The sequence below is a fragment of the Callithrix jacchus genome, chromosome 1, assembly GCF_049354715.1.
Source record: "Callithrix jacchus isolate 240 chromosome 1, calJac240_pri, whole genome shotgun sequence".
Taxonomy (NCBI): domain Eukaryota; kingdom Metazoa; phylum Chordata; class Mammalia; order Primates; family Cebidae; genus Callithrix; species Callithrix jacchus.
In genome coordinates, this window is record NC_133502.1 from 113,147,162 (window position 1) to 113,159,218 (window position 12,057).

Below are 12,057 nucleotides of genomic sequence, written 5' to 3' on the forward strand. Positions count from 1 at the left end.
TTTGGGAGGCCAAGGCGGGTGATGGCCTGAGGTCAGGAGTTTGAGACCAGCCTGACCAACAGGGTGAAACCCTGACTCTACTAAAAATTCAAAAATTAGGCGGACATGGTAGCGGGCGCCTGTAATCCCAGCTACTGGGGAGGCTGAGGCAGGAGAATTGCTTGAACAGGGGAGGCAGAGGTTGCAGTGAGCCAAGATCGTGCCACTGCACTACAGCCTGGCCGTCAGAGGGAGACTGTCTCAAAAGAAAAAGAAATATAGTGACCCAATAATCCTGTTAGCCTTAGCTTAATTAGCCACATTCCACGTGTCCTCACAATGTTCATCCCAGTGAGAAACAAATACAAGGGTGTGGTTAAGTGGCGTCGATGTGTGTGTGTGTGTGTGTGTGTGTGTGTATATATATATATATACACACACACACACACACACACAAAATTTTTTTCACCTGCAACTGTCTTTTTGTATAACTCGAGTGTCGATATATTTTTAAAAAGCTGATATCAGTATAACAGAAAGTTCAACATATTACACACCCCAGCTTTGCTCACTGGTGTGAAGATATGCCCAGGCTTTCATAGTTAAGGCGTTAGAGGAAACACCACAAGGGACCCAGCTGGGAGCTCTGTAGGAAGTTAAAAAAAAAAAAATCATTCAGCTTTGCAAAACATCTGATGCTCAGCCATCTGTCTTTGGCAGTACAGGGGCTTAAGGTCTCGTTTGGTTCCTTCTGACACCTCGGAAGGCGGAGTTACAGAGCAGAAGCAACAAGTTGTAGCAAGTTAACTAAGTCTCCGACGCTGGAGGCACCTGCATTTCTAGGTACTTCAATTCAGGCCAAACTGTTGTCAGCTCTAGTTTAGGAGGCACCTCCAACCCGGGATTCCTACTGGGGCCACTTATGCGTCTACCCATCTTAAGAGCATACTTGGGCGGGGCGGGACGTGCTCGGGGTAGGTGATTCGAACACCGGACAGTTTCGCTTCCAGAAGTTGACAAAACGCTCCTGCTCCGGAGTTACTTGTTAAAGCGTTAGGATACGCGGGCACTCTTCGCCAATTTGGGATTTCCCACTGTGGGAAGGAGGCTCAGAACCGGCACAGAGCGCTGTCATCGTCGGAGAGCTGAGAATCCCTGCTTTCTCGCCAGGCTCTCCAAGGCATTCCCAGGCTCCACCCCGACAACGCCACGATGACGTCCGCGCGTCGGAGGCCGCCATAGGTGCGCGTCGGGGCCCAGGAGGACGTGTGGCGCGTGGACTGCATCAGGTCCAGCCCAGTGGGACCCTAGCAGGCGCTTCCGGGCAAGGTTCTGTGCACCTGTTTTCTCCTTCTGCTTAGTATTTTCCCCCTCCGGAAAGAACGGGACATGGCTGTGTCCAGAGAACAAAAAGATGCGCGCCAACAAACCTAAGTTAACCACAGCGCGGAAGTTACGCCCAAGGCAAGAGATGCCGGGCACCTTTAAGCTGTTTGTAAGCTCACGTGACTCACCAAGTGTGAGCCCTAGTGGTCACGTGACGGCGCGCGCGCCCTCGCGCAGGGAGAGCCGGCGGTGCGCGCGTCTTCGCCGCTGCCTACCGCCCACCCCCTCGACGGGAGGGTGAGGCCCGGCGCAGGCGGCCGGGGTCTTGTGCGCGTGCGCAGCGAACAGCTGTCACCTAGTGCGGAACAAGTCTTCCGAATTTCCCAAATCTCCCTGGGCCGGAGGCCAGTGTCTTCTCATCCTCCTCCTCCGGGTCCTGCTCTCGCCCCCACCCGCGCGCCAGGTAACCGCTTTTCCGGAGTCCGGGGGCCGTGGCGGGGGGAGGGGCCGAGGAGGTCTTCCCGGCACTGCCCACCTCCGCGTGGGGCACGGGGGTGCGGGCGTCCCGGCGAGTAGCGACGCCGGGGTAGAGACGGTCCGTCCGTGACTGCTGCGACTGTCACCCTGGGGAGGGAGCGGCCGGCTGCGGCCTCAGGGAAGGGATGCGGGGGCCGGTGACAGCCCGCTCCGGCCCCTACGGATGTTCGGTGCCCGAGCTCGCCGTTCTCTCGGGATCCGGAGTCGGGGTCGTCTTCTTGGGGCAGAGGAACGCGCGGGCGGTTAGGAGATGCGGACCTCTTTCCGCCCCAAGCCGGTCTGTGGCTGACTCCAGGAAGGCCGGGCCTGGTGCACCCCTTGGAGCCCTCCCTTCCCCAGGAGTGTCATGACCCGCTTGGTGAGGGTGGGAGCTTCTCTCCAGACCACTGGTCGCAGCAGGCAGCCAGCCCGTCATTCGGGGTCGTCCTCAACCCTCTCGGCTGTCCTTTTGGTGTTTCTTTCCCGCGGTATGGGGCATTTCTTCCTGCAGTGCCTGGAGGAACCATGATGCGATGTAGACAGCGGGTGCTTAATAAATGCGAATTGGATCAAGGCGCGTGGACTGCCAGGCACGGAACGTGGCGTGGGGTGGGGACGTGGAGGAGGGAGCCAGGCAGGCCAGGACTGCAGGCTGGAGCTTGGGGTTTTCCTCCGTGCTTGTCAAGAAAAGCCAGCAGGCGGGATTCGGATGCTTTCCGCGTGGATTTGATGCTCGGCTCCCCTTGCTGCGCGGTGCAAGCCTGCGCTGGTTCCTTCTGATTGTGGGCGATACGGAGAGGGCTTTCGTCAGGTTCCTTCTTCCGGAAGAGAGATGGTAAACTTTTTTTTGCACTTGATAAACTAACCCCGAGAGGTGATTTATCATAAGCACTGTTCGGAAGCGTAGGTTAGAAAAGCAGAGCCACCTTTATCCCGGTGAAAGTTACTGGTAGGTTCCGGCCACTTAGATTCACGCTAAACTTTGCCCTATTTTCACCCATTTTAGTTTGCGGTATTTAAAAAAAATGTTTAAATTCCGGGCAACTTGGCTTTACTGTTTCCTATGGCAACGGTGACTAATATTCTTATTTCGAAGAGTTGTGGTTGAAAACTAGTGTTTTTAATTTTTAAAGGTCCATTTTTACTGGGTAGCAGTCTGTTCTCCTTTGCGATTATCGCTTGTTTTCTTACCTTGCTGGCCTCGGCGCAGCCCCCCTCATAACTTTGTTTTGGAACGGTTTACACGGCTGTTTGGGATTTTTTAGGTCCTTTTTCTCCCAATTTCAGTGTAATGAAAAGTTTGCAAATAAGCTTTACCGTAACCCACAAACTTGGTAATACAATACAGTTTACCTCAAAGACTTGTTTTATTGACAGACTTTAATTATTTTGTTTTATTAACAGACTTTAACAGTCAGTTGCTTTTGTAAAGTTAAAAATCAGGCCGGGCACCGTGTGATCCCAGCACTTTGGGAGGCTGAGGCGGGTGGACCACCTGAGGTCAGCAGTTCAAGACCAGCCTGGCCAACATGGGGAAACCGCGTCTCTATTAAAAATACAAAAATTACCTGGGCATGGTGGCGGGCGCCTGTAATGCTCAGCTGCTCAGGAGGCTGAGGCAGGAGAATCGCTTGAACCCAGGAGGTGGAGGTTGCAGTGACCCGAGATGGGCCACTGTACTCCAACCTGAACGACAGAGTGAAACTCCAAAAAAAATTAAAAATAAGTGAAAAATAGGTTTTAGTAAATAAATGAATAGGCTTGTGCAACCATTACCACAGTATATTTTTGAATACTCCCCTTCTATCCCTAGGCAACCACTATTCTGCTGTTTCAATAGATTTGGCTATTCTGGAAATTTTTTTTTTGAGACGGAGTCTTGCCCTGTCACCAGGCTAGAGTGCGGTGGCGCGATCTCAGCCCACAGCAACCTCTGCCTCTTGGATTGAAATGATTCTCTGGCCTCAGCCTCTGGAGCAGCTGGGATTACAGGCGCACACCACCACGCCCAGCTAATTTTTATATTTTAGTAGAGACAGGGTTTTACCAGATTGGCCAGAATGGTCTCCATCTGCTGACCTTGTGATCTATCCACCTTGGCCTCCCAAAGTGCTGGGATGAGCCACCACAGCCGGCATATTTTGAAAATTTTAGACGGGGCATGGTGGCTTGTGCCTGTAATCCAAGAACTTTGGAGGCCAAGGCAGATGAATCACCTGAGGTCAGGAGTTCAAGACCAGCCTGACCAACATGGTGAAACCCCGTCTTTTAAAAAAAAAAAAGAAAAAGAAAATTTTATACACGTGGAGTCATACACTATATGGCCTTTTGTGAGTGAATTCTTTTGCTTGGCATGTTTTTTAGGGTTCATCTATATTGCAGCCTATCAGTACTTAATTACACTTATTTACTTATTTATTTTAGACGGACTTTGACTCTGTCGCCCAGGCTGGAGTGCAGTGGTGCAATCTTGGCTCACTGCAACCTCCGCCTCCTGGGTTCAAGCGATTCTCCTGCCTCAGCCTCCTGAGTAGCTGGGGTTACAGGTGTGTGCCATCATGCCCAGCTAATTTTTGTATTTTCGATAGACATGGGGTTTCACTGTGTTGATCAGACTGGTCTCAGACTCCTGACCTCGTGATCCGCCTGCCTTGGCCTCCCAAAGTGCTGGGATTACAGACATGAGCCAGTGCTCCCAGCCACTTCATTCCTTTTAATGGGTAATATTCTCTTATGGGCACATCACATTTTGTTTATTCATTAGTTGATAGAATTTGTGGTATCTCTGCTTTTGGTTGAGTAATGCAGCTATGAATATTTGTGAACTAGTTTTTCTGTGGACATGTGTTTTCTTTACTCTTGGGTATACATATATACATATATAAATATACATACATATATATATATAGTGTAATTTCTGGGTTAATGTAATTTTCTGTTGAATGACTGCATGCATAAGGAGGGATAGTTGGTCTTGAGGGATACTCTCTGAAGCCTTGAAGGGGCTTGTTGACCTTTCCGTGTTCCACTACCAAGTTCAGTTCTCTGAAGTGGGGCTTTATCCTATGGCTAGTGCTGTGTTTTCCTCTCTTTTTTTTTTTTTTTTTAATAAAGACAGAGTCTTGCTCTGTTGCCCAGGCTGGAGTGCAATGGCAAGAATTCAGCTCACTGCAACCTCCGCCCCTTAGGTGCAAGCAATTCTCCCACGTCAGCCTACCCAGTAGCTGGGATTACAGGCACCCGCCATCATGCCTGGCTAATTTTTATATTTTTGTAAAGATGGGGTTTCAACATGTTAGCCAGGCTATTCTCAAACGCCTCACCTCAGGTGATCCACCCACCTCAGCCTTCCAGAGTGCTGGGGTTACAGGTGTGAACCACCACGCCCAGCCTCTGGATGTCATTATTAAGATCATCTGTTCTTTTTTTACTTTTGGAGACAAAGTCTAACTCTTATGCCCAGGCTGGAGGGCAGCAGTGGCACAGTCTTGGCTCACTACAACCTCTCTGCCACCTGTGATCAGGAGCCAGAGCACAGGAGGCTAATCATGCCTGGCTAATTTTTGTGGTCTTGCCGTGTTGCCCAGGCTGGTCTCAAACTCCTGGGCTCAAGCAGTCCTCCTGCCTCAGCCTCCCAAAGTGCTAGGATTGGTGTGAGCCACTGAGCCCAGCCTGATCATCCCTTCCTGATAGCATAGTCTTTATAGCTCATGGTTATTCTCTTGATAGTCACTTATTTGCTATATATTTATTAGGGATATAGTGATAAGATAGGTACATTCTATGCTTTGACTAAGCTCAATGTCTACTGAAAAATTTATGTTCCCTTTTGTTAAATATTTATATATATATATATATATATAATTTTTTTGTTTTGATAATGGAGTTTTGCTCTTTTCACTTAGGCTCGAGTGCTGTGGTGTGATCTTGGGTCATTGCAACCTATGCCTTCTGGATTCAAGCGATTCTCCTGCCTCAGTCTCCTAAGTAGCTGGGATTATAGGTGCCCGATACCATGCCTGGCTAATTTTTGCATTTTTTAGTAGAGATAGAATTTTACTATGTTGGCCAGGCTGGTCTCAAACTCCTGACCTCGTGATCCGCCTGCCCCAGCCTCCCAAAGTGCTGAGTTTACAGGCATGAGCCACTGTGCCTGGACCAGATATTAATATTTAATGCTTCTCCCCAACCTCTTGTTTTCTTTTTTTCTCTTGGTGCAGTCACTCAGATTCTTTTCTTTTTTTTTAATTAGAATAATTTCTTTTTTTCTTTTTTTTTGAGACGGAGTTTCGCTGTTGTTACCCAGACTGGAGTGCAATGGCATGATCTTGGCTCACTGCAACCTCCGCCTCCTGGGTTCAAGCAATTCTCCTGCCTCAGCCTCCTGAGTAGCTGGGATTACAGGCACGCGCCACCGTGCCCTGGTACTTTTTTGTATTTTTAGTAGTGACGGGGTTTCACCATGTTGACCAGGATGGACTCGATCTCTTGACCTCGTGATCCACCCACCTCGGCCTCCCAAAGTGCTAGGATTATAGGTGTGAGCCACTGTGCCCAGCCAAAATAATTTCTTTTTGTAGAGGTGGAGTCTCAGTGTGTTGCCCTGATTAGTCTCAAACTTCTGGGCTCAAGTGATTCCCCTGCCTTGGCCTCCCAAAGTTCTGGGATGACAGGTGCGAGCCACTGTACCTGGCCTACAAGCTCTAATTCTGATATGAATTTGTTAGGAGGTGTATCATAATTAAAGTCATTGTATCTTTTTTATCCCTGCAAATCTAGACCATTTTGTGGAGCCTAAGATATAAATTAAAAATATTAGGTCACTGTTTTTTTTTACTCCCCCACTCCCCAAAGATTCTCTGCTTCCTCATCCTCCCTACCCTTGGGGAGTTACAGTCTTCTAAATCGGCAATTGCTGGAACTAATCCTTTCTCCATACAAGCAGTCAAAATCGTTTCTTTTCTTTTCTTTTTAAAGATGGTGTTTCACCATAATGGCCAGGCTGGTCTTGAACTCCTGACCTCAAGTGATCCACCCACCTCGGCTTCCCAAAGTGCTAGGATTACAGGCATGAGCCACTGTGCCAGGCCCAGAATCGTTTCTTTAAGGACCTATCCGCCCTGTTCCTGCTTCAAGGCTGCTTTCTCTAGGCAGCAAGTCCTAATCCTCAGTTCTGTGTTTGACTTTGCCCAGCCAGTCTCCTTACTACCAAACTCATCTTTCTTCCCAGTTCCCTGAATGGGTTTGGTGCTCTGCTCATGCTGTTGTTCCCTCTGCCTGGGCTGTTACCCCAACTGCACTTCCTTGTCTGGTTGATTCTGTCTCATCCTTCAGATTTTCTAACAAGAAGGCTTAGCTGAGTTGTCACTTACTTCAGTCCTGCACACTGGCCATAGCAGCATTCTGTAGTCTCCTTCATAGTCTTAACCAGTCATGAAATTACTTGTGTATCCCTCTTCCCTCCCTACCCTCATTCATGTACGGAGAAAGGTTCCAACGAAAATATCGATAGTGAGGCTGTCGTGGTGGCTCATGCCTGTAATCCTAGCACTTTGGGAGGCTTAGGTGGGCAGATCATGAGATCAGGAGTTCAAGACCAGCTTGACCAACATTGTGAAACCCAGTCCTTACTAAAACAATACAAAAAATTGGCCAGGTGTGATGGCAGGCACGTGTAATCCCAGCTGCTAACATGTTAGCCAGAATGGTCTCTATCTCCTGACCTCATGATCCTTCTGCCTCAGCCTCCCAAAGTGCTAGGATTACAGGTATGAGCAACCATGCCTGCCATTTGTTTTATTTTTGATTGGTGATTTATTCTGCATAGTAGTGGATACATTTCTTCAGTAGATTAATTTGTGCTATGTGCCATATACTGTCAGATGGGGATAGCAGTGAACATAGTGGACACTTGATTCCCTATGATTTCGTGGAAGTGGATTATTTAAAGAGCGTGAATGTTTAGTTATACTGTTGCTCTGCATACTGTTCAGATACACATGGTATTTCAGCTACTATGGTATTTATGAACTGCTACCACATAAAGTCAAATTTATTCTGGATTCTTCAGGGTTTGTATTTGTATGTTAGTATGGGTGGATATTTAAGGAGCAGAATGATGAGTCATTAAAGCCTTTTTGCTAATGACTTCTTTTTTTTATATCTCCATCCAGTTCCAGGTATTAATTTGACATCTCTACTTGTTAACTATAACAAATGGAACTCGGATCTTTCTTCTCAGCTTTGCTTCTCTGGGATTTCTCATGTGTCTCATCTCATTTCATTGCTCACTCATTTCATTAGGAGTTAAGCAACACTTCATGGTTCTTCAGCCTTCACATCCAAAGTATCACTACAGCTTGTTATTTCTACTTCAGGAATAATATTGTGGGGATCAATCCACTTGTCTCCACCTCCAGTGCATCATCCTAGCTTTCACTCCAGCCTCCCTCCAATCTCTTTTCAGCTTGATCTTAAAAAATGACTATTGGATTATTCTCCTAGTCCTCAGGATATTTAAAATTCCATTGGTATCTCTTTTTATCCCAAGCCCTGCCCAAGTCTTATCTAGATAGTTCTACATTTTCTCTCTACCCATTGGCTTTTCTTCATATTGTATACAGCCTTCCTGAATGTGCTGTTTTTTGCCTGTCTGACTTTTCCTCTCATTTTCCTCCTTTTCTTTTTTTTTTCTTACTAAGTTTTATTGTATGCTGCTGCCAGTGTATATAAAACAATTACCCTTGTGAAATAGAAATTCATGAAAATTCAGAGAGGTAGATGTTAAGGACTGACAGAAATAGAAGTTTGTATATTATGGCACAAGTGTTACAGGGATAAGCTTTTGTACAGGCTTCAAATGGAGCTCTCTTGAATATTCACTGGATCATAAGAAGTGGTTTGGGAAACCTTTGAAAGATTCATTTTACTACAAAAAGGAACAGACTTTCTGGGGTCTGAATGGATTTGTACTTGAAGATACTCCAGTCAGCAGAGGATCATGTTGAGCATTCTGCAGACAGAATTGTTTCAAGTCTGCAGCTGCCTGGGAAGCTTTTATGCGGTTGAGTCCGGCCTCCAGCCGGAGCTGTTGAACCACTTTTCTTCCTAGCGGCGACGCTGGAGGAGCCAGACATGGTGTACTGGAGGGCCGGGCTGATTCGTGGGTCGGTAGGTCGTTGGCCGTGGGTCAACAGGGCCAGACTTTCCTCCTTTTCATACAGATTTCTTATCTCTACTTGAATGTACTTCCTCAGAGAAACCTGACCTGTTACTCATTTCTCTTCCCCAATCTAAATCAGCTTCCCCAATGAGGATCTATCTTAATTCCCTGTTTTTTTCCCCTAACACTTAGCAGTTTATAATCATATATTTATGTGATTATTTGATTGTTTCTACACTGTAAGGATTCTACAAGGGTAGAGACCAAGTATTTTTATTCCCTTCTGTTCTGTATAGCACGCTGATGCCTCACCAGCACTATAGTGTAGGTGTTCAATAATCGTTTGTTGTGCAAATTAACGATTTTTGTGTATATGCAAAAATTGAACTAACTGTTAAACCAGGACACACATTGGGCAACACATCTTACCCATCATGTCCCAATACCTGTAAATATATAAAATTGGAACAAAAGTTTCCAAAACTTTACCACCTGTTTTACCACTCTTATTTTCTTTTTCTTGTGTTTGGTGGGGGACAGAGTCTCACTCTGTCGCCAGGCTGGAGTGCATTGGTGCAATCTCCACTCATAATAACCTCTGCCTCTTGGATTCAAGCAATTCTCCTGCCTCAGCCTCCCGAGTATCTGGGACTATAGTCGTGCACCACCATGCCTGGCTAAATTTTGTATTTTTAGTTGAGATGAGGTTTCACCATGTTGGCCAGGATGGTCTCTCTCCGTATCTTGACCTCTTGGTCTACCCTCCTCAGCCTCCCAAAGTGCTGGGATTACAGGTGTGAGCCATGCCCGGCCACTGCTTTTTTGTTTGATTAAACACAGATAAATGTGCATATTATAGAAAAATACAGGGTAGCTCTAGCCTGTAATCCTGTCACTTTAGGAGGTCCAGGCAGGTGGATCACTTGATGTCAGGAGTTCAAGACCAGCCTGGCCAACATGGTGAAATCCCATCCCTACTAAAAATACAAAAATTAACTGGGTGTGGTGGCACACCCCTGTAATCCCAGTTCTCAGGAGGCTGAGGCAGGTGAATTGCTTGAACCCAAAGTGGAGATCCACTTTAAAAAGAAACCAGATGATTAACTTAATTACTAATAAGTATTTATTTATTTTTGAGACGAGTCTTGCTCTCTTGCCCCGGCTGGAGTGCAGTGGCGCCATCTCAACTCAGTACAGCCTCCACCTCCTGAGTTCAAGTGTCCTTCCCTAATTAAACTGACAAGAATAACTTGAACCTGGATCTGAATTGCTTGTGTCTGGTCATTAGGGGTCTTTTTTTTTTTTGTTCTTTTTCCAATCCTGTGTACATTAGGGGTCTTTCTAGAAAGGTCTTGATCCCTGGAAAAGCACATGAATGAACACACATTGTTTAGTGACAGGTAGGCCTCAGCTAACAGGTAGTATTGAACAGGATTTTTTTTTTTTTTTTAACTTGCTGGGCTTCCCTGACCCTTGAGTGTTCACCTTTACTTATCAGAGCATTCTTCTCTCCCAGTGTTTTCTCCTGTTAAGCAAAGTTAAAGAAGCAGATAAATTCCTTCATTTGGTTCCCCCGCTTTTTTTTTTGAGACGGAGTCTTGCTCTGTCTCCAGACTGGAGTGGGGTGGCACAGTCTTGGCTTACTGCAATCTCTACCTCCTGGGTTCAAGCGATTTCCCTGCCTCAGTCTCCCGAGTAGCTGGGGCTACAGGCATGTGCCACCATACCCACCTAATTTTTTGTATTTTAATAGAGATGGGGTTTCCCCATGTTGGCCAGGAAGGTCTTTATCTCCTAACCTTGTGATCCACCCGCCTCAGCCTCCCAAAGTGTTGGGATTACAGGCCTGAGCCACCACACCAGTCCTTGTTCCCTTTTTACCTCCATCTTTTCATTCATTTTTAAACCAGATGTTTGTTTAAATTCCAGTCCTGAGGACATGCTTTATCTGATCATTAGTATATTGTTACTTCTATTCTGTTCTGAGAGTCCATCAGATTCTTCAAATGGTCCCAGGTATCCCTTTGAGTGGGTGACTGAAAGTATAGGCTTTTTTTTCCCCCCATCAAAGTTTTTAGTTTATTAAGCTTCTTGTGATAACATCATTGCAGCATCTTTACTCCTTCGGCTGTGATCCAATCTCCAGCTCACTTTTTGCCTGTGCCAACATTGGCCTTTGCAGTCCCCCTGACTTTCTTCATTCTGTTCTTTTGTTCCTTTGATTGCTTTCTTGAGGTCTTTTTTTTCTGACACAGGCCATGTCTTGCAAGTCTGTGTTTGGTTTCATTTTTCTTTGCATAATCCAGGGAATCATAAATCATGCCAAAGCTGTTTGTCTTGCCACCACCAAAATGAGTTCTGAATCCAAATACGAAGATGACATCCAGTGTGGTCTTATACATTTTGGCTAGTTTTTCACAAATTTCTGTCTTACGCGCTGTTGCCTTCCCTGGGTGAATGAGATCAATGACCCTTTGTTTCCTCTGAAGCAGTCAACTGGCCATGAACTTTCTAGTGTGGGTAGTTACTACTGTGTCTTTCATGATGGCAGCCTATCCTCAGACATCCAGGGAGGAAAAGACTCTTTTTTTTTTTTTTTTAACTGCATTTTAGGTTTTGAGGTACATGTGAAGAATATGCAAGATTGTTGTATAGGTACACACATGGCAGTGTGATTTGCTGCCTTCTTTTTCTTTTTTTTTTAGAGATGAGGTTTCACCATGTTGGCCAAGCTGGTCTTGACTCACATGATCTGCCCACCTGGATCTCCCAAAGTGCTGGGATTACAGGATTGAGCCACCGTGCCTGGCCCTTTTCTTTTTCTTTTTTTTTCAAGAAACTTGTGTTGGATTCTTTTTTCTTTCTTTCTTTGTTTTTTTTTAAGACACGGTTTCACCATGTTGGCCAGGCTGGTCTGGAACCCCTGCCTTCATGTGATCCACCCACCTTGGCCTCCAAAAGTGCTGGGATTACAGGCTTGAGCCACCTCGCCTGGCTCTTTTTTTTTTTTCTTTTGTAGGTAGTTTATCTCATTTCGTTTCTTATCTATTTAACTTTTTGTTTGTTTTTTTCTT

At 46.2% G+C, this 12,057-nt stretch overlaps 1 protein-coding gene and 1 pseudogene across 8 annotated transcripts in view; one reads left to right on the plus strand and one right to left on the minus strand.

Moving 5' to 3' along the window:
- The first annotated feature begins 1,574 nt into the window (after window positions 1-1,574).
- Window positions 1,575-12,057, plus strand: part of KDM4C (lysine demethylase 4C) — a 418,510-nt gene continuing 408,027 nt past the window's right edge. For 4 of the 7 annotated variants that reach the window (XM_035305424.3, XM_035305451.3, XM_078368791.1 and 1 more), the window contains exon 1: window positions 1,575-1,768. The gene's annotated coding sequence lies outside the window, so the exon portion shown is untranslated. Of the gene's footprint in view, window positions 1,769-1,820; window positions 1,901-2,470; window positions 2,657-12,057 lie in introns of those variants that run through there. The other 3 variants (XM_035305427.3, XM_078368783.1, XM_035305445.3) reach the window with 2 other exon arrangements.
- Window positions 8,499-8,957, minus strand: LOC108592238 (guanine nucleotide-binding protein G(I)/G(S)/G(O) subunit gamma-5 pseudogene; annotated as a pseudogene). The gene has a single exon (XR_001912303.4). The product of XR_001912303.4 is annotated as a guanine nucleotide-binding protein G(I)/G(S)/G(O) subunit gamma-5 pseudogene (transcript).